The following is a 20504-nucleotide window of genomic DNA, read 5'->3' as shown; positions in this document are numbered from 1 at the left end:
TCCAAAGACCACATCATTCTGGCACAGCTCTGGAGATTGGAGATAACTATAATTGGGTCAGAACTGGACTGTGTGTAGTTTGATATCAATACATTAGTCGGCTAGTGAATCTGTGGCTGAGGTGGGATTTGAACTAAAGACCTTTCAGGTTCACAGTTCACATCTTCCTTAATATTGACATTCCTGAATTTACCATTTCCCACACAGAGTAGTTTCCACACAGCTTTCCCCCAAATTTCATTCCACAGAAATTTCAGCTCATATTTTCGGTTTCAAATGGGTGTATTTGTTTTAAAAAGAACAAACCTCTCATCCCATCCTTTTTCCCCTCCCTGTGATAAATCATAGACAGCTTGAGAATCGCACAACAAATTTCCTATAATAGGAAATCCTCCTAATAACCTTCTCCAATCCTGATGTGGCTATTTTCATTTCCAGAGTGCTTTATGAACATTAATTAATGTTATGCTGCAACCATACATCTAAGGTTAGAGACAAAGAGTGCAACTTCTGCATGAATCAAACTTTTACACGTGTCAACGGTACCAAGCTATAGAAGAATAATTGCACACCCTTTGCAATGTCTTAATAAAAGAACCTGCATTGTGATCATGTAACGTAACTCTGTGAGCAGCGTTAACTTTGTTTATAGAGAGCTTCCAGAAGGAAGGGTCCTTAAAGCTTCCTGGGAATCCAAATGGGGAGGATTCAATGAACTCACTTGCCTTCTTGCCAGGAACAAGTATCCCTTCGCAGTCTGGCAGGTGACTGCGCTTCTAGGAAAGCCACTCCACCTGTCCTCTCTCCCCACCCCTTTTATTTGTGGAAGAAAGGAGTGATGGTATCACTTGTACATGCTGCTGGCATATGTTCACACAATCCAAATGGGAAGGGAGAGAAAGAAAGAGAGAGCCTGCCTGTAGGAAGCCAAGCCCAGAATTTCCCCCTGTACCTAGGACTTTATCCATGAATGCATATAGTTAAATGCCATGAGTTACTGTGCGGGGGAAAATACTAATGATTTACCTCTAACTACAAAACAAGAGGCATGAAACATGTGCACAGAGGGGGATTTTCCTATGATGACTTCTTTACCTGCAGAAGTCTTCCCTGGGAAGGGGGAGGTATGCATGGAAACACTATGATGCCAGGATGTGCATAGATAGCTCTTCGCCCTCTTCACTTTTAAGCACACGTGTGTTCCTTTTAGTGCATTAATAGGGCTGCCATGACGTTTGTAACATGGCTAAACCAGATGTCATTGGGGCAAAGGTGATGTTGAAGGACCTGATGGAGCCACTATAACTATAACCCTAACCCTACCTGTAGGTTTATTCATACATTGCACTGAATACAAGTGCAAGGCATCTCTACACATGTTCAGGTGTTAGTTGGTGTGAAAAAGTGTACACTGGTTGATTTATACAGCTGAACTGTTGTGTACAAAGATTGTTAAAGTAATGTGAGTGTCCCCGTATGTTACCGATTTGACACTCAAGCCAACTGGCGAATGCTGCTTTGTCATAGTATCCAAGCTCTGAAGGTAACCTATAAATTAGCTCTTTCTTCTCTCGTGAATGTAAGTAGCTGTAAAAGACTTTTACCCCTCCTTCACCTCTTTGTTCCACCCATTTGGAAATATTTCCTTGTGAAATGATTCTGCCAAACATTTAGGTAATACAAGAAGATCCAAGTGCCAAATTTGATGCATTGGACTATTAGATCTGCCTACCTAAACAGCAACACAAGGCAGTATATTTCCAAAGACATTCTCAGCAGGGCTACTGAAAGAGAAGATATATGGGTTGTTTCAAAAATAGATTTTCTTATGCTCATACAGAGTAACATAAATCAGCTGGCACCTTATTGGCCATATTAAATTGTAATTAAGAAGCAATAAATCATCATTCAGGGTTTTAGGTGCAAGAGGGAAAAGACTTCTCCAAAGCATTAGACAGACCGTTTTTGCTATGAAATTCTGTTCCACTATCCACGAGAGAGAGCCATAGGGGGTCAAGGAGACTGAGAAATGCACTTACAGGTCACAAAATGTGCCTTGTCAAACTGAAAATGAATCAAAAATTATAAAATGTGGAACTGGATCTTTGTCATGATGGTCTAGATAGAGCCTTGCACAATCACGGAGGTATGTGCAGAGCACATGTACACTGCAGTATCTCCATGAAGACAGCAAATGAATGTGTCTGCAGATCTGCCTCTTTGAAATAAATACAGCAACACTTGTGGATGAGTGTTCTGTACATGGGTCAAATGCAAATTGGGCATCCGAATCCATTCTAGAGGGCTGCAAAGACAAGAATGCATCCTTAGAAAGAACTATGTTCACCAGAAGAACTAAGTGCATTCTTATGTGATATGAAGGTTGGGTATCCTCAGGCCTGGAGGACAAATGTGGCCTCCAGACCCCTCTCTCTGGCCCCTGGGACTCTTGTCTCTCTCCAGGCCACATCCCTTTGCAGCTTCCTTGACTGTTTTTGTCTGGCTGGAATGAGCCCTTGAACTCCGACCAGGGTCTTGCTTAATTGGGGGGAGGGGATAGAAAGGATTGTGTGGGCGTGCGTGGAAACTAACCTGTTGCGCAAAGTTAAACTTCACAATTGCTTCTCTCTCCACATTTTTTTCTGGCTCTGCTCACCACTGGCATGTGGCGCCTGGAAGCTTGTTCAATAGAGAATGTAGCCCTTGGGGTGAAAAAGTTTCTCATTCCTGTGCTAAACAATTGGAAGAATACCTAGTCATCTGAATTATACTTGATTTGTGTACTGTAACATCATTAAGCTTTTTAGTGTTATATATACATATTACTATGAAACGATAGGAGATTTTAAGCAGCCAGGGAAAGGAAAAATTGAACTGTTTGTCCCATCAAGTCATTTGTAGCTGTTGCAGCTAACACTCAAGGCTAGAATTTTGCTAGAAGCCCACTCATGGGGTGCTAAGTATGTGATCATACCTGCTTGCTCTTTAGAAGGATAGCTTAAAGGGGTAGCTAGCCTGTTCATTTGGAGGCTGCAGAGAGCAGGCAGGTAGCAGCAGTAGGACTGCTGCTAGCTCACAGGTGGATCCCACCTTTAGCCTTCCCAGTGCACCTGAAGAACAACAGCCTAGTGCTAAGGAGCCAGGAGGTTTGGCCAGCTAGCACCATGCACAGAGAGGGAGAGGGAGATCCGTGGCGGTAGCTGTTCCCTAGGGGGAACCCTACTTATTTGGAGGCTGCTGTGGGCTGTGGATCAACAGCAGAAAACCAGATCCATTGGAGCAGCCCCAAAGCTCATCCTAAGCGATGGTTTGTGGATGGGCTTGTTCCTAGATCTGAGGTTAGAATGAGGGGAGAAGGGACTTAACTTGGCTTCCATAAGGAGACTGTTAAAGCCCTTTTCAAAAGTAGCATTTGATTAAAGAAATGTCTCCTGAACCAGCTGCAGTTCAGGTTTTACAATCTTTCAACAGGGCTTTTTCCCATCTCACCTAACTCCCTGGCTTTCACTCTCACTTCTTGTGCACCGTAGGAAACCGCTACAACCGCTACAACATAATATTGCATGGGGCAATCATCTTTGTGGGGTGGGGTGTCAAATACCTACCAAGATGCGTTCTCTGCACAACACAGCGAAAACCGTCTTTATTTTAAACATCTGTAAGCTGCAGCGCAGCACTCAAAGCAACATACAAAGTTTTGTCAAGGGTCAAACAGCAGTTTAAAAAGATATATCCACCTGTTGTTTTCTCACTGATGATTCCTGGCAAGGACTTGATGTAGCTCTAATTGACATGGGAATAATTTCTCTGGCAGCGGGGGGGGGGGCACCCTTTGTAATGCAAACATCTGCCAGATTGTTAGCTCTAGTGGCCAGTGTGTTGCTGTAGCAATAAGCCACCAAAGTTTAACTTGGAGCTAAAAGCTTTCTGGTAAATCACCAGTCTTCCCTAACTACATTAACAGACTAAAAGAATAAACATCACTTCATTGCTTTGCTACCCTGCACACCTAATCAATGGCTGGATCCTCTAGCCCACTGTTAATTGGTATCTACTCTGTCACAGTTCAGATAATGTAGATGGAGGTTTTAGCTCATTATTCTTTTAATCGTAGCTGCTCCAGCTGTGTTTGCACTAGTGGGGGCATAGCAGCTTTCCTTGTTTGTACCAGTTCCTGGATTAAGGGCAGAACCCTTAAGTATGCACTGCTGTGACGCAACCTCCATTTGTTTCTGCATCGTTTGAACACAAGTTGTACAGCGGCAGCAACATTTTTGGGCGGCGGCAGGGGAACACGACAGCTTCCCTAATTGGAATGGGTCTTTCAGAAGGCAGATACCCCAGGTCTCTTGTATGTTGCTTTTGCTGCAGCCAGACAGCTTCTCCACAAAATTTCTTAAATGCTGATCCTAAGAGATGCAGACGACTCTCAACTTACCACTAGGGTTACGTTGCAGGGATCACACCTAAAGCCAAATTTGTGTGCAGTCAAAACATATTGAGTTCAATGGCCGGTAGGATTGCCAATGTCTTTTTTCCACCCAAGCAGCTTCAGCGCTGAATGCACACAAGTAAAATGTGCCTAAGTTTCAAGTTACCTGTATATCACTTCTTACTTCTCAATAGCCCTTTCATTTAAACTTCAGATGAAGATCTTGAATCGAAATGCTGTCAGGTGGTGCTCAGTTGATAAGTGCTGTCCTAACAGTGGTTGTCCTAGTTTAGGAGCAGCCAGCATAGTTCCTTCCAGGTGTTTTAGACTACAATTCCCATCAGTCCTAGCCAGTATAGCTAGTGGTTGAGAATAATATGGGAGTTGTAGTCCACAACATGTGGAGGGGAACCATATTGGCTACTGCAATGCTTGTATCTTGGGGAATCCCTTGAATGCAATAGAGAACTTGAGCTCCTAGCTCTGCAACTTCTCCCATTTATTAAAGCCGAACTGCAGGTGCTAATTGGGAAGATCTGCATGTATCATTTATACTGCAGAAAGATTGTCAGTTGTTTCATAGGAAGCCAAATGAAAATAGATTCACCAACTCTGAGTGAATTAAATGTGCAACGTCTCTGTTTCAGCAGTTCTGTTCTGTCAATCACAGAGAGAAAGAGAAAGAGGACACAGCTTATCCCCACCTTCTTTCATGCCTGTTAATAGACCACACAAAGTTTTTTTTAAAAAATTAATATTTTGTCTGATTAGAGTTCTGCATTTTATTGCTTCTTGCTGCATTTCGTTAATCAGAACCCAGGGCCCAACCTGCAAACCTTTGCAGCTGTTTTCAAGATAGTTCCCTACAGTAAATTTGGCAGTGGAATTAGTCCCATAAATCATTCCTTTCCACCTTAATTCACATGAATGTATGGAAGTGTCAGTGGAAGGGTCACAACCCCTGTCTGTAAATTTGTAAGGCTGCCTACACATTGGTGTCCAGGGCTGGCTGTCATTTTGTGCTTTTAACATGCAGAGGTGCCCTTTCCCCTGCGTTTGTTAGAGCAGCTGTCCTTGATTGATTTGCCTGGCATGAGGGTGGGGTTTGACCTATAGGGGGTTGGCCTGCCTTTCTATAGTGCTTCAGGCAATGAAGCAGGAAACAGCAACTTTTCCATGGAGTGGGCAGGTCTCTTCTCTTCGGAATTGCTAATCAGACTTTCTGCCATGGTCTTCCACTGTGGCCGAGATGGTCAGGTTAACTCCTTGTCCTACGGATGGAGACAAGGCATGTTTTTAGCTGACTTCCTGGGTTTTCTTTTCCATTCTGCTGCTTTGGGGTGGGGTGGGGTGGGGAACGGAGTATTGCTTCCTCTCTTTAAAACTGTCCCACTCAGACTAAGCAACTTCCTTTGAAACTGCTTTTCTGTTTCACCATTAGAAAAAAAAAAGGCATTCCTGCACTGAAATGCATAATAAAAATAGCAATTGTCATCAGATTTTCTTCTAGCTAACTATGCAAGGACATAATTGCATCTATGAAACCCCTTGGCATTATGAAAGTGGTACTGTTAAGTAGGACAGCAGAACCAAAGCTAGGACCTAGCCATTTTTAATAATCTGATAATTTTTAATAGCCATGCTCTTAAAGGCATCCAACTCAAAGTGGCCATGAACATAAGAAGTTGCCTTATACAAATTCAGACTCTTGGGGCACAGTTCACCTAATGCGCCACACTAGCAGAAGCCTGAGCAAGGACTTTTGCTAATGCAGTGGGGCTTTCTTCATTGCACTGCTATGCTGAGCACCACATGAGTCGGCTGAATAGGTGCTGTCTGGACTTCCCATTCTAGTTTTCCCTCCTCCCTCAAAGCTGCTGAGACTAAAGTGAAGTCTCTCTCGTGATTTGGCTGACCAGCATGATGTAAACAATCCAACATTACTGGGACAGTATGGAAGCTTCATTATGACTTCATTTTGAGAGAAGGTAAGAAAGCTGTGGGATCAGTTGAAATGCTGCTTCAGATGACGAACTATTGGGGAAAGGTAGGATGTGGAGCCCCAAGAGCAGAGGGACTTACAGGCGCTCCCTAAGAGAAGATTCTAAACCAGGGATAGAGAGAGCCTGTCTTAATTCCCATCAGCCCCAGCCAGCATGGCCAATGGTCAAGGATGATGGGAGTTGTAGTCCAATAAGAGCTAGAGAGCCACAGGTTCCTCATCCCTGCTCTAAAGGTTTGTCTTCCTACCACATTTGACTCCTCAGGGGCAACCTGCCAGATCAGGTGACAGCCTCTAGGGTACCATATTCTCTTCCCTTCCCATCTTCCACCCATCCTTGAAGAAGTACCTTCACTCTTATTTCTTTCTCCCCATCTCCCCATTCTATTTTTTTTTTTTTTTGGGAGCGCCCTACTTTGTCTGTATCAATTTGGGGTGGTCTAACATGAATTGGGTTACAAATGACATTTCAAATAGACTTAATTAGATGTTTATGTTGAATTATCAATTTGCATCAATGTAATTGGTTGGGGAGGGTGGGGGATCACCATCCGTTTAATTACCTATTATTCAAAAAGCATACAGAGGGCAAATGTGACTCCCAAAAGTCGGGAAATCTCATTTATTTCTTGGCAAACGTTTTGTTACATGAAATGCCAATCAACTGATGATGGATTTTCTGACCCGGCTACAAAATAACTAAGAGATTAATTAAAGACCTTCCAAGATTTTATAAAGTGCACCCAATCTAATTGAATGCATTTTTAAAGGGGACGTTCCCTTCTCTTCCCCTCCCCCCTTGCCCATTGAACACTTCCAAATGGGCACCTGCTGTTTGTCAGGCTACATTGATGAGGGAAAGGAGTTACAGACTTAGCTGTTCAGAAAGCTGATATGCTGGCGCCATTGCTCATCCTCACCTCCTGGCCTCTTGGAGGTGTCAGGTTGGCAAGGAAAAGGGGCTATTAGCTGAGAGGTAATTATTGATTGAAGACATATGAGTATTTATGCAAATATGACTGATGACTTTGTCAGATAAACCTCATACTGTTTTCAACTTAGATTTCTTTCATTGGGTGAAAGCCTAAATTACGTCCCATTTTTGTATGTAAACAAAGGTACCCTCATTTACCCACAACTCTTAGAATCATAGAAATGTAGAGTTAAAAGGGACCACCAAGGATCATCTAGTCAAACGCACTGCAGTGGAGGAATGTGCAGCTGTCCCGTAAGGGGATCAAACTTGCAACCTTGGCATTATCATCCCCATGTTCTAACCAACTGAACTACTGGCTCTTCCTTCACTTCACCTACCTAACTGCTTTGGACCATAATGCTTCTATGATCCTAGGCAGATACCATCTGTGTTGCGCATGAGGCAGCACAAATTGTTTCTGAAGGAAATACAGATAGGTAGACATGCTCTGTTTCCCGCCGCTTTTGATTAAATCTGGTCAGTATCATGTTTCATACGGTCAACAATTCAAAACTATTTATCCTTCAGCAATTTGATAGATTAATGTCACTGTGGGGTTGTTGTTTTTTCATATGCAGAACCATAATAAACTATTATATCAGTATGCTAATTTATTTCTGCAGTAATTCAATAAAATAAGTTGTTGTTAAGCTTCATAGTTGAAAATGTCATATTAATCTACAAATGGAAATGTCATCCAGTCTTGCTATGCAGCAAAGATTAAGTGATCTAATGCCTTTCTGAGTATCATTAATGCCTTTGATCCAAGTGTGGCAAATTGAAGAAAAGCCGATGATCTATGTTAGGACGGCCACGGTCTCCTGTATCATGCTGAGGTGTCAAAGTTTGATATCTGACCTGTCTGCTCAACAGTGGGATGTTTAGGGCAACTTTTCATACCAAGTGGACCACAAGAGTACTTTGACATGGAGCCCGTAATCCACACACTGCCTTGTCATGTGGGAGGAGGCTAAAATTTGACACACCTCAGCCCTCATGCTGCCTTCCCACAGCTGGATAAGCAAGGCGCTGGGCTTTGGGAAGGAGATGCAAGTCTCTGGCAGGGTCCTAGAGCTCTCCTACCTTCTTCCTAAAGTTGGGAAAGCACTAACTAGGCTTTGGGAATGAGGTGGGAGGACTCTAGGACCCTGTCTGTGCCCTCATGCCTCCTTCCTGAACTCAGTGTATCCTTTGGCTCTACAGTGGTACCTCGGGTTACATACGCTTCAAGTTACATACGCTTCAAGTTACAGACTCCGCTAACCCAGAAATAGTACCTCGGGTTAAGAACTTTGCTTCAGGATGAGAACAGAAATCGTGCTCCGCCGGCAGCAGCGGAAGGCCCCATTAGCTAAAGTGGTGCTTCAGGGTAAGTACAGTTTTAGGTTAAGAATGGACCTCCGGAACGAATTAAGTACTTAACCCGAGGTGGCACGACTCCCTGCCATATTGCTTGCAATGGAATGGACACTTAAATGAAGTAGTTGACTTACAGGGTATCAATCCCCACCACTTCATGCTTAAGTGTTTACACATGTGCAGCCCAATCCTGTGCATAGTTATGCAGAAGCCCGCCCCAAAGTTGTGATGTGCATTTCAAAATTGGGAGTGCATAAGATTGCAGCTTTAATGTGTAACCTGACAGATGCTGTACATGTTTATGGTATGAGTTGTTAAGAGTCGTGGTAAGGGCAACCTTTTAAAACAAATACCGCCTGAACTTTTGCTCATACATTCTTCTACACTGGGACTTTACAGCAACAAATCATGCAGTGTCAATTTGCAGAAGTTTATTTATTTTTAATTACTTATTTTTTAAAAAAGGGTGGATCAGTTTCAACGTGTTTCTTTGAAAGAAAAGTGGCAGCATGGATTTAAAACTTAAACTTTATGGTCCTTTTTTAAAGGGGTTCACATAGGCACCCTATATTGTACAGGATGAAATACTGCATTTCCAGCTCTCTGTTGTCTGGCATCTTGTGCCAGTGTCATTTAAAACAAAAACAAAAAACCCCACCTTTGTTGCATGTTTCTGGAGCAGAAGTATTTTCTGGGATTTGTTTAGCCTCCAGCACAGAACAATTAATTGTGGTAAACAGAGAGAATTGACTACAGTTGACCCCTATTCAAACAGCCTTTCACACTGAACAAAAGGCACAGCCGTGTGGATACTAATGTTGTCACCAAGCTCTCCTGAGGTGGTCTCCCTTCCAGCAGAAATGGTAAATTAATGGAGGCCTGACTGGTACTTGTGGTCAGCCAGGCCAAAATTACTTATATCCTATTATCCATCTGTAAGCAGTTGAAAGAGGGGCCTTCTATTAAAATGGCATGTCCGATGGGAAAGTTCCCTATTCATTTATTCTCAGCAGCTACTCCATGACACTTGTTGTTGTCTTCCATTTTCATTTTCTAGCTGCCTTCCCCCACCCACTAAGGTAGTTTGTGTTCCCTCTTTCCTTCGTCCTCTCATTGATGTGCTCTTTGCACCTCAAATAATGACCAGTGATGTAGAACACAGTGGAGTTTCCTTCCATTTTTGCCAAAGCAAAGCGAAACCCATCCTGGTGGGGTGCACGGGACCTCAGTGTTATTCTTGAGTTGATTTGTCACTGAGGAGAAACCACTTAATGACTGTCCTACAGACTTTGTATGTAAGTTTACTCCATAGAAGGCAAAACTGCATAGCAAGAGATCTTGAATTCCCACTAGAACCCCCTGCCCACATATCAACTGCTCCCCAAGCCTATCTTACCTACCGAGTAAAGTCAAGGTGAGTCCTTGCACTAAAGAGAAGAACTGTTGCAACTACTCTTTGGATCCTGTGCAAAAGGGCAGCAGAAAACCATTTGCTTGTGTCCCCCCCCCCATCCCATGATCTTCCCTAAGAACACCCTTTATGTTGTGCCCATTTTAAAGAATGAGATGAAGTCATTCCAGTGGAAAGGATAATGAGGAGTCCGATAACTCAGTACTGGTGCAAAATGGCTTCTCTGAAGCATAGTTCTCGCCCATAGCAGATGTCTTGGAGCTGAGCTGCTTCAGATTGCCTAGGGGGTGGGAGGTTGGATTGCTTCTGCCTACCCCCGCCCCCAAAAGAACAACACAAGGTGACTGGTATTAGTCCGAACTAAGCCCGTTGCTTTCAGGAATGGACAGAAAACTTGAGCAGTTGACATGATGGTCACCAAATGCTGTCTTCAGAGCGCACAAGTGCTTGTGTGGCTCCTTGCTGTGCATTTGAACTAGGGGCAATGAAACAAGCAGGAAGAGGAACACAGGTGGAGGAAAACACATGATGAGTTCACTCAAAGACAAGTTAGAGCCCATTATAGGGCCTATTCTGGGACGGTGGTCAGCACCAGCAAATGAACTGTTACTGGTGGTCACAACTTACTGTAGTTGTTAGCACTACTGGCAGAAAAGGAGTATCACTAAACTCACAACTAAGACTGGGAGTGCCACAGTCTGTTCTGCTTCCTGTAATTACCCTGCGGCCGTTAGGCACAGTGTCATCTTATGCACGCTTCCTTGGGAGTTGAATTAAGTGGGACTTATCGGTAACTTCTGAGTAACATGCAGAGGTTTTCACTGTAATCAGTGTCACAACATCTCTACTTCTTTATGGGATAATGTTTCCATCCAGTACCTCTGATTATCACTGGTAATATAATCACAGTGGCACATGTGATTGTATGCCACCAATGCCATTTAATGAAATTGGAGTTTTTTCTGATTTAGTCTCCTGGAAGCATACACTTTGCCAACAAAGGGAAGAAAAGCACCCCTGCTATTACCCCACCTCTGCTGGTACTGGTATGTGCTGATCATGGGGGCATTCGACACAAGAAGGCTTAAGCAACCCTTTCAAACCACAGTAGAGCAGCCTGCCTTTGCCCCGTGGTTGCAACGGTTTGGTGTGGTCTTAACTCAGAGTTCTATGTTGCAAACACGACCTCAAGTGCAATGATAATGTGATGAAGGTTTGTTAGATTAAAAGGTATAAACATCACCTCTGGTAAGGACGGCTTTATTAATGAAGGCAAATTATATCTGTCCATCTGAGGCACCTGCTAAATGTTCATTATGAATTATGGCTGTGGACGTTGTGATGAGTTTCATATTGTCGCCAAGCTTGATCGCCTTCCCAAGGGACTGTATGTTTACTTAACAGCATTTTTATTGTAATTGTTTGTTTTCTGCCGGTGGCAAATCACTTGTCCATGTGCACAGCATGTATGTAATAAGGGTTTTTATATTTTTCTTGTTCCTTCCTGTACTTTCTGTTGACTATTTAAATTTATTCAATCAAGATCCATAGGAAGTGTGTACAATCCTTGTGCAAACTTGTCTCTCCTCTTTGTAAAGTTCATTATTGTTATGTAATTACTACTACTACTACTACTACTACTATTATTAAGGAGAACACATTTTGATAGGTAGAACTGGACTCAGCAATCCTGATTACCCATCTCTTCAGCTGCTTTTTTGACACATCCAGTTCCACTCTGATGCTCTCACACTTACTGGCAAGATTCATTGGAGGTTAATTAAATCCATCTTCAAAACAACGACGGGCCAATGAGCCATATCCTCTTTGCAATACTAAATTAAATGATGCCTTTGTTTATATCTCTATCAAGGAAGGGAGAGTGGGCTTGAATGGACTCGTTCTTGAACAGGCTTGCGGCAGGGCCCTAGAGGGGCCTAGCCGCATATGGCTACAAACCTGCTTTTAATTTGTGGCTACAGGAAAGGAGGACACAGTTATCAGTAGGCATGTGGGGTTTTGTTCACCATCAAGATGTGAAAGATGACACCATTTAGGAAACAGAGAGAGAGAGAGAGAGAGAGAGACTTTCCTCTCAGCAGGAAATAGCATGCAGTTCCTCCCTTGCTTCAGATGCAAATTTAATACAAACCTGGTTACAGAGCAGAACAGAATATGAACGATAACTTCTGGCATCGTTTGTGTCCGTAATTAAAAGTGTACACAAATTAAACACAATTACTGTGTGCTTTCTAATAGGGTTGAGCGTCATTAAACTAATTAATAATGCAGCCGATGTGCTCTGTGCCGCTGCAATTGTTTCAAGGGTATGTTTTATGCCTTGCATGGTGGCAACTGGCAGCTGGGGACTCAGCTGGCACTGGGTGACAAAGAGTGAGAGCAGTACCAGTAGCGATCGTCTCGGCACCATCCGGGGTAGAGCTGGGTGCTGCCGCCACACCTGCCATTCATCACCTAGATGACAGCGATTGTGATAGATGGCTTTTTGGAAGCTTTTTTTCTCCCCTCCTGTGTTACTGCCATTGGGTTTGTTTTATTATCCTCCTCGTTGTTGTTATTGCTCTCAACTGTATACATACATATATTCCTCACCAGGCATATTTGAAAGAGAACGTAGGTTTTGTGAAAAGAGGCCTTAAAAGGCATGCCTGACTTCATCAAGAAGTGATCTGGGGAAGATGTAAACCGTTGCCTTTTCTTCTTCTTAGGAAAATGCACAAAGCACGTTTTTCAGCGCAGCATGTGTTTTAGAATTTCTCCAAAGAAAAAGAATTCCTGATATCAGGAATTCTTACACCCTGCCCCACCCCCTGTGGATAAGGCCCACTGAAATTAGGGGAACTGTCTTCCGGGCGCAATGTTTATAGACCAGAGTGCTGTCATGCTTAGAAATGACTGGACAGGGGGGTTGCTGGAAGCAGGCGAGCTGCTTTTTGTTCAGCACACTGACAACAGCTACTCAATTGTTCGGCGCTGTCTTCTCCCCAAGTTTCTCCCTGACAACAGGTGGCAGGCACGGATTGAGAAATCTGTGGCGGCGTATCTATGGTAATGGCTTCACACATTTTAAGTGTATGCTCACTTGACGTGTTACATATCGGGGCTGGTTTATAGGACTTCTGTCACATTGCTGCCAGTTGCCTGTGGCTGGAATCCACACCAAAGGGGTAGCTTCTGATGAAGGCTAGCCATTAGCTACCGTTGTCATGTGATACCTGGCTGAGCTGATGCAGCAGTGTCTGAGGTGTTTATCTGACTGGGATGTAGCCTCTGTAGTGTGGGATCACTTTAGCCCTGGAGGGCTTCCAGACAGCCTTTGTTATTTTTATACTGGCAAGAGCTGAATATGTGTTTTACTTGATTTAGATGTCCATTGTGACACATTTCCTGGTGTAATTGGACCTGATGATTCCTTGGTCTGGTTTACAACTTTCCTGTGTGGTGGAGTAAGTTACTGCTACCCAGCATGGCAATTCAAATACACTGAAGGGGCAATAAATACCTGATTGTCTCTGTAGCAAGAGCAGCTACTTCATTATGGGTCTATCTAAAGCATGATGGTTCACCGTACTTTTATTAGCACAAAGTGTGATGCATTTTTCTTAATCGCGAAACAGCTTTTTCATCCCATTATTTTCAAATATGTATCAATATTTAAGACTGTTTCACTTCCCTTTCATCCCTCCCCCCCCCCATCAGTTTTACTTCCTAGGTTGTTCTATCCCCTACTGCTCCTAATCTACTATAAATTTTATATAATTTCTTTCTTTTAATTGCCTGTTTCCACTGTTGCATACCTATCCATCAGCAAGTTATTGAACTGTCCTTTCCAGTAAAGAAAAATTATGGATTTTGTCCACCTTCACCAGTAAAACAGCTTTTTGGAAGGAAACTGTAGAGATGAAAGATCACGCTGACACATAACATCGTAATTCAGATCTTCAGATGAAATTATCTTTCAGTCTTAGCTCTTTAATGGTGTAGGGCTTTTTCTAAAAATAAATAAATCTCAAGCTCATTCAGCATGTTCTGAGCTCAGCGGTATAATGAGACTGCTCTGTTAGCAAACAGGCCTTGTCTCCCGGCAGCTGCTTCTCACTAACCTAGAAATTGGAATATAAAACTTTACAGAGCTCAAAACAATTACATGAAGACCCAGGTTGTTTCCCTGCCTCTTGAAGAAAAGCCACTGGACAAAACACAGTAAAGCTTCAATGAGGCGGGGAAAGACCATCTATATTTTGCATCTGCTGTGACCTTTGAACTTTCTGCTTATGGACATGACCACCTCAGTTCCTCAGAAGCCCACAGGAGGGTTGGCTGTGCATCCTGCTTTACAAAATATAGTTTGTGTTTGAAGGGCTGGCAGTCCTCTCTAGGAAAGAAGTGTCTTATCTGAAGAACTGTCCAGTTTAAAGAGAGAGAGCCATAAGAAGGGAGGTAGAAGCCATTTAGCACCTGGGCAGCACACAGGGCACGTGATTAGAGTCTCCTCCTCCAATATGTTGAAATATATTTATTGTCCATTCAAAATCATATTCTGGCCTACATGACAAGATTGCACCCTCCTCTTGTAACTCATCCACCCCCAACTGACTGGTATGTGCCCACCCCAGCTCCCCATGAGCAAACATCCATGTTTGGAAGGGGAAGCTTCCAGCGTACCTACTGTGGTCCCCCAGGTTGTTTGAATGGCTTAAAACTGCCCAAATCATAATTTTCCACAGCAGGGGACATACCTTGACACAGCCGGTAAAAATAGAAAATATTAATTGAATTGGAAAGAAGATAACGCTACAAAACTAGAGGAAGTGTGCCCTCTTCTTCCAGCCTATTTGTTGCTCCTAGAAATAAATTGTAGTATGGTAGAATAACACATGAAACCCATATGCAACTTCTTAACGGAAGTCATAACATCTAAGTGAAAACGCTTTAACAAATGTTGTACTGGGCTCATCAGCACGTTAATGAGTTAAAGAGTGGGTCCTGCAAGCAGGGATTATAGGATCTTTATCACATGTTGTTTATCGGAGCAACACTTAACAGTTTAGGACAGCATTATTCCAGGAAAAAGAAGATTTGTTTCAGATACTGACATAAACATCTCCTCATAATAGTGGCTTTTCATTTACTGCATTGCAATGCACCATAAGCTTAGAAGCACAACAGATTCTTTGTTGTGTCTCAATACTGCTTGTACAGAGTGATGTCAGTCAATTTTTGACCTATACAGTCTGGTGTTATTCTCAACAATCAGTAATAGATTTTTCTTGTGCTCCCCTAACAACCCAGGGGGTAGGCCAATACAGTTCTTGAAAACGATCATTTGCTTTTATGGTGTCTTCCTCTAGGAAGTACGAGGTAATGACCCTCATGGAAATCCCAGCTGAATCCATTCATTTCCTTCTATTGACCTCTCCCAGCTTGTCTTTTATTATTTCCTATTAATTTCTACTGGCTTCTATTGTCAAGTGGATTTGGAGCTTGAGAAAACTAGTATCCTAGTAGTTCTGGTCATCTTTTTTCCTTATTCTCAAAATTTAGATACATTAAAAAAACCTATATCTGTTTTCCATTTCATCTTAGTATGTAGGCCAGGGACAGGCAATGTAGGGCCATTCAGATTATGTTGGACCCAACTCCCACCAGCCCCAGCCAATGGTCATGGGAGTTATAGCCTGACAACATCAGGAATGCCTGGCGCGCTCTGGTCCATGGGGTCATGAAGAGTCAGACACGACTAAATGACTAAACAACAAGAAGTATATAATGAGGAGTGTACCTGCTTGCACCCATATATACAGTCAATCTATCCTCTTTCGTAGTGGATGGATGACCAACACAGGGTGTACATATGTGTACAATTAGATATAGGCACATTGACACACGCACCCGCTACACAACTGTCCTGATATCTCTGAGCTCTTCCCTTATCCCTATGGAACAGATCTCTTCCTATGCCCCTCTTGTTCTCTTTCCCCCTTTGATCCCTAGAAAGACATCAGCCAGCCTCGTGACCATTAGAAGTTACCTTTCCTGGTTACTTTCCCACTTACCTCTTTTCAATAAAAAGATTCACAAACACGCAATATAGGTCATCATAATAGGTTACGTTATAATACTACTGAATTGTATTGTAGACAGTCAATAAATGGAAAATAGGTCAGACTCTACTGCAGAGGTATCCACTATCCAAAGCCGGGAGTGGGGAAGCAATGGTGTGATTGAGATGGAGAATGGAAATCAGAGTTGTTTTCTAAACTTTATTGTGGGGGGCTGACTGAAGCATCTCTCTCTCTCCCTCAACCTTTGGGTTTCTTAAATGGGCAAGGCTTCTTTAAAACAAGCTTCAACATTAGATGGGCACAATCATTGTACTCTTTTAGATGCCCACTGAAAACTTTTCTTGTTTCACCAGGCCTTTCCACAGAAAAGGTTTGGTTACATCTGTTCTCAAATTTTGTTTTGTGTATTTTATTGTTTTTAGATACCTTTAACAAATTGTAGATTCTCTGCCATTTAATTACAGTCCCACCACAAACTGGCCCACACATTGACCTTCTGAAGCTACAGGTACATTATATGGAGACATCTGTTTCTTTATATGTGCCTGGCTACTGACAGGCATTTGTGGGTGTGTGGGTGTGTGTATATGTGGGTGTGGGTGTGTACACACACACACACACACACACACATATACATATATACATACATACACACATACACACTTCTAGATTATTATTTCTGTATGCACTATAGAAATTATTTATGGTTAAGGAATCACACTTTCTTAAAACCAAACTTTGTAAAGATGGTAGCCATGTAAATAATACTTTAGGAGAAAATGTTTTCAAAAATCTGGCTCTAGTCCGCCAAACCCAGCCAGCCTCACTAGCTTACGAAAGGTGTTGCCTCTTTTCCTTGTTGTGGTGTGGAAGTTTTATCACGCAGGAGCATTTACTCGGAACTGGACAAAGCTACAGGAAATATGTGTGTTTGCAGACATATTCAATAGATTCAGCATCTTTTGTTAAGGTGAATTTTCACAATGACCCGACCAGTAAGTTTAAGCATGATAAATAGTTCAGAGAAACATGTCCTGGAACAGGAATTCTTAAAAGATATTTCCAGTTTCTAAATTGTTTGTCCCCCAAACTAATATTTGTGCCTCATATTGCTTTGATGAGAGTTGCTGCTTAAATGAAATAGGCATCTAAGCTGATAATAGTTGAAAAAATGCTTATTTTAGTCTCTCCTCCCTCCCCCCCCCCGCCCGCAATTTATATTGTGTGTCAATAAGAAAACTATGTAAATGTGAAAGGGTTCAAGTGAGGGCTACCCATAGCAGGCTTTAAGTTATGCATCCTCCTTTGTGCTAATTTTTCAAGGATTTCTCCCCCCTGTGATGAATACATGAATTTTGTGCACTGAAGCATAGTGCTGGGCCTTTTGGATAGCAGGCTCTGCAAGAAAGAGGAAGAGAGGTTTAATCACAAAAGCAAAAACTTCACTCTGCACTTTGTTCCATTTGCAAATGGTGCATATCGCCTTTTGTGAAAAAGAACCTATGGCTTGATTCATGATGACGGCGCTTCGTAGATTCTTCACATGGTCCCCTTTTCCCCCCCCAGCCCAAAATAATGCACATGAAAAGCAAAAGAAACTGAACATAATTGGGACCAGCAGCTAGCATTAGGTCCTTTTCCAATCAAGATTCTCTGAGCATAACCTTTTCTGTTGGTGCTCTAAGCCTCTTTCCAGAACTTAGGAGCTTTGGCTCCTGTTTCAGGACTGAACAGAGCGGTTTCAATAAATCAAAGTGAATTTGAAACTCGAAGTCACTCTTTGCCAGTAGGGTTAAATTGATTTTTATAGTATGTCTCTCTACAAAAAAGAGAGAGAGAGAGAGGGACATCAGACTTGTGCAATACATGGAGAGTCTGAAGGAATCCTTGGCTTGAGATTCAGAATGTGTGTTTTGTTTTGTTTTTTAAATGAGGAAGGGAAACTGCAATTGAAATTCATGGTGGCAACTTGCTTTTATTTGAGAGATTTATCTGTTGAAATCCCATCTAGCCTCATCTAGCCTTTTATTCCAGATTCTTCCATCCATTGTCTTTAAGGTCCATTTCTTTTACAAGGCTTTTCCTTTCAGCTTTCTCAGGGATCGGGTCTTATAAACATCTGTTTGTGGCTTTAAGGGGGGGGGGGGAAGCAGGCAGGGCCCAGCCTGCATCTTGCCTCTCCATCCTCTGCTTTTGTTTCCACAGGCCATTGTTTCCAATTTCATGCTATCAGAGGAGCTGCATGTTTTCCTGCGTGAAGTTGTCAAAGAGATAAAAGCCTAGGAGCAGGGTCACATTTAGAGGGATGGGCATGAAAAATTGGTAAAATGTATCTTGGAGCCCACCCACCAGAAGGTTGCTTGGCGCAGTTCAGAAATCGGGGGAGAGTTATGTGGTGTTAAAAGTTGCACACATTTGGGTTTTTTTGCGGTAGGAAATAAGTGTTGAGGGAAATAATCTAGTGATAGCGAATTCCTGCAGTTCTTGACTGAAGCTCAGGCACTAGTAAGTCATTTTGTAGCTGGACTGCTGGGGTGCAAGCCTGAAGAAACAATGTGAAAGGAAGACCTCCAATAGTATAAATCATGGGACATTATAGCCACAGGTGGACAATCATATATTGACTTAATTAGCTGAGATATGAAAGGGCCCCATTCCCTCACAAGCAGCTACTTTGCTCCTTTCATTCAAGTGAGCAAGCAGGCCAGGTTTCTTTGGTTAACTCTAATTTCCCATTATATCCAAACTGGGAAGCTGTGTTGAATGGCTTCCAGACAGGCCAGGGTATTAAGTCAAGTTTAAACAATAGCTTCATATCCTAGCTTATTCAGAAGCCATCAGCCATAGTTTCCTGGTTTTGGACATAACAGGAAACTATAGTTAACCCAAAACATCTGGCTTTCTTCCAGACTCTGGTGAAATGCATTATGGCTTGTGCCTATAATGACGTATTTTGCTGAGATATAATTGTCTGAATGTGGCCATATTGTTTGTTTGTTTGTTTGTTTATTATTTCGTTTACCCTGTTGTTCCTCCCAAAGGAACCCAGGGTGGCAAACATCAAAATGTTGAAACAATACACTTTTTAATACAATACTTAATGTGAGAGAGGGGCAGCATAACTTGGAGAGTTAGACCAGAAGCTACTGCTGTGTTAATGAAATCCACGGTAAGAAATAAATAATACTTTTTACATGCTCAAAGAATATCATATACATTATTCCAGGAATTGTTGTGGTAGCCTTATAAGCAAAAAGGTAAAGGGACCCCTGACCATTAGGTCCAGTCATGGCCGACTCTGGGGTTGCGGCACTCATCTCGCTTTATTGGCCGAGGGAGCTGGCATACAGCTTCCGGGTCATGTGGCCAGAATGACTAAGCTGCTTCTGGCTAACCAGAGCAGCACACGGAAACGCTGTTTACCTTCCCACCGGAGCGGTACCTATTTATCTAGTTGTACTTTGACATGCTTTCGAACTGCTAGGTTGGCAGGAGCAGAGTCCGAGCAACGGGAGATCACCCCATCGCAGAGATTTGAACCGCCGACCTTAGGATCAGCAAGTCCTAGGCTCTGTGGTTTAACCCGCATCCCAGCCTTGTAAGTAAATCTCTGTTATTGTCCCCATATGAGGGGACTTAACCTGAAGATCTGTTTTGTTGTCCCATTATGGTGAGAACTTTAAGCCCAGTAGGAGTTTCAGGAAGGCAGCCCCTCCCCACCACACTGGCTACTAATGGTGGACTGGGTAGCAATTTTAGTGTAGTATCAGCTGCCCAGAAATAATGGAATTTGCTGCTCAGGTCATCGGAGGATGCCACAAATATACATTGTACTGCCTACAATGTACTGCCTACATTGTACTGCAGAGGGTGTGCAACTCATAATGTCTTATGAGTACTTCCCAGAATGCAACAGTGGCTTGACTAAACTCTAATGAATTTGTAATTGCAGATGATCAAAGCTAGATTTTGCTACCCAAGGGTGGACTTGTTATGGGGCTTTGGTTTAATGGAGGAAAATGGCATGGGAGTATGCTGTGGATCTCCAGAAGAGGGAGACTGGAGAGGAGAGGGTCCAAGAGGCAGAGATGAGTCAGAGATGAGTCTCCACCTCCTGCTCCGCTCCCTGCAGATCTTCAGGACCAGAAGAGGTATGAAGGGGGCGGAGCAGAGACAGACACATTGACCGAGTCTCAGATTGCTTGGGAAGGACCTGGGGAAAGAGGAGGCTTAGGCAG

The 20504-nt window shown here is 42.8% G+C and overlaps 1 protein-coding gene across 5 annotated transcripts in view; it reads left to right on the top strand.

Annotated features, from left to right (window-relative positions):
* Positions 1-20504, top strand: part of INPP5A (inositol polyphosphate-5-phosphatase A) — a 231293-nt gene that overhangs the window by 146680 nt on the left and 64109 nt on the right. The gene's annotated exons all lie outside the window — the stretch shown is intronic.

Source organism: Podarcis liolepis (genome assembly GCF_965112155.1).
Source record: "Podarcis liolepis genome assembly, chromosome: 5".
NCBI lineage: Eukaryota > Metazoa > Chordata > Lepidosauria > Squamata > Lacertidae > Podarcis > Podarcis liolepis.
Note: the sequence above shows the minus strand (reverse complement) of the source record. Positions and strands in the feature narration are given on the sequence as shown.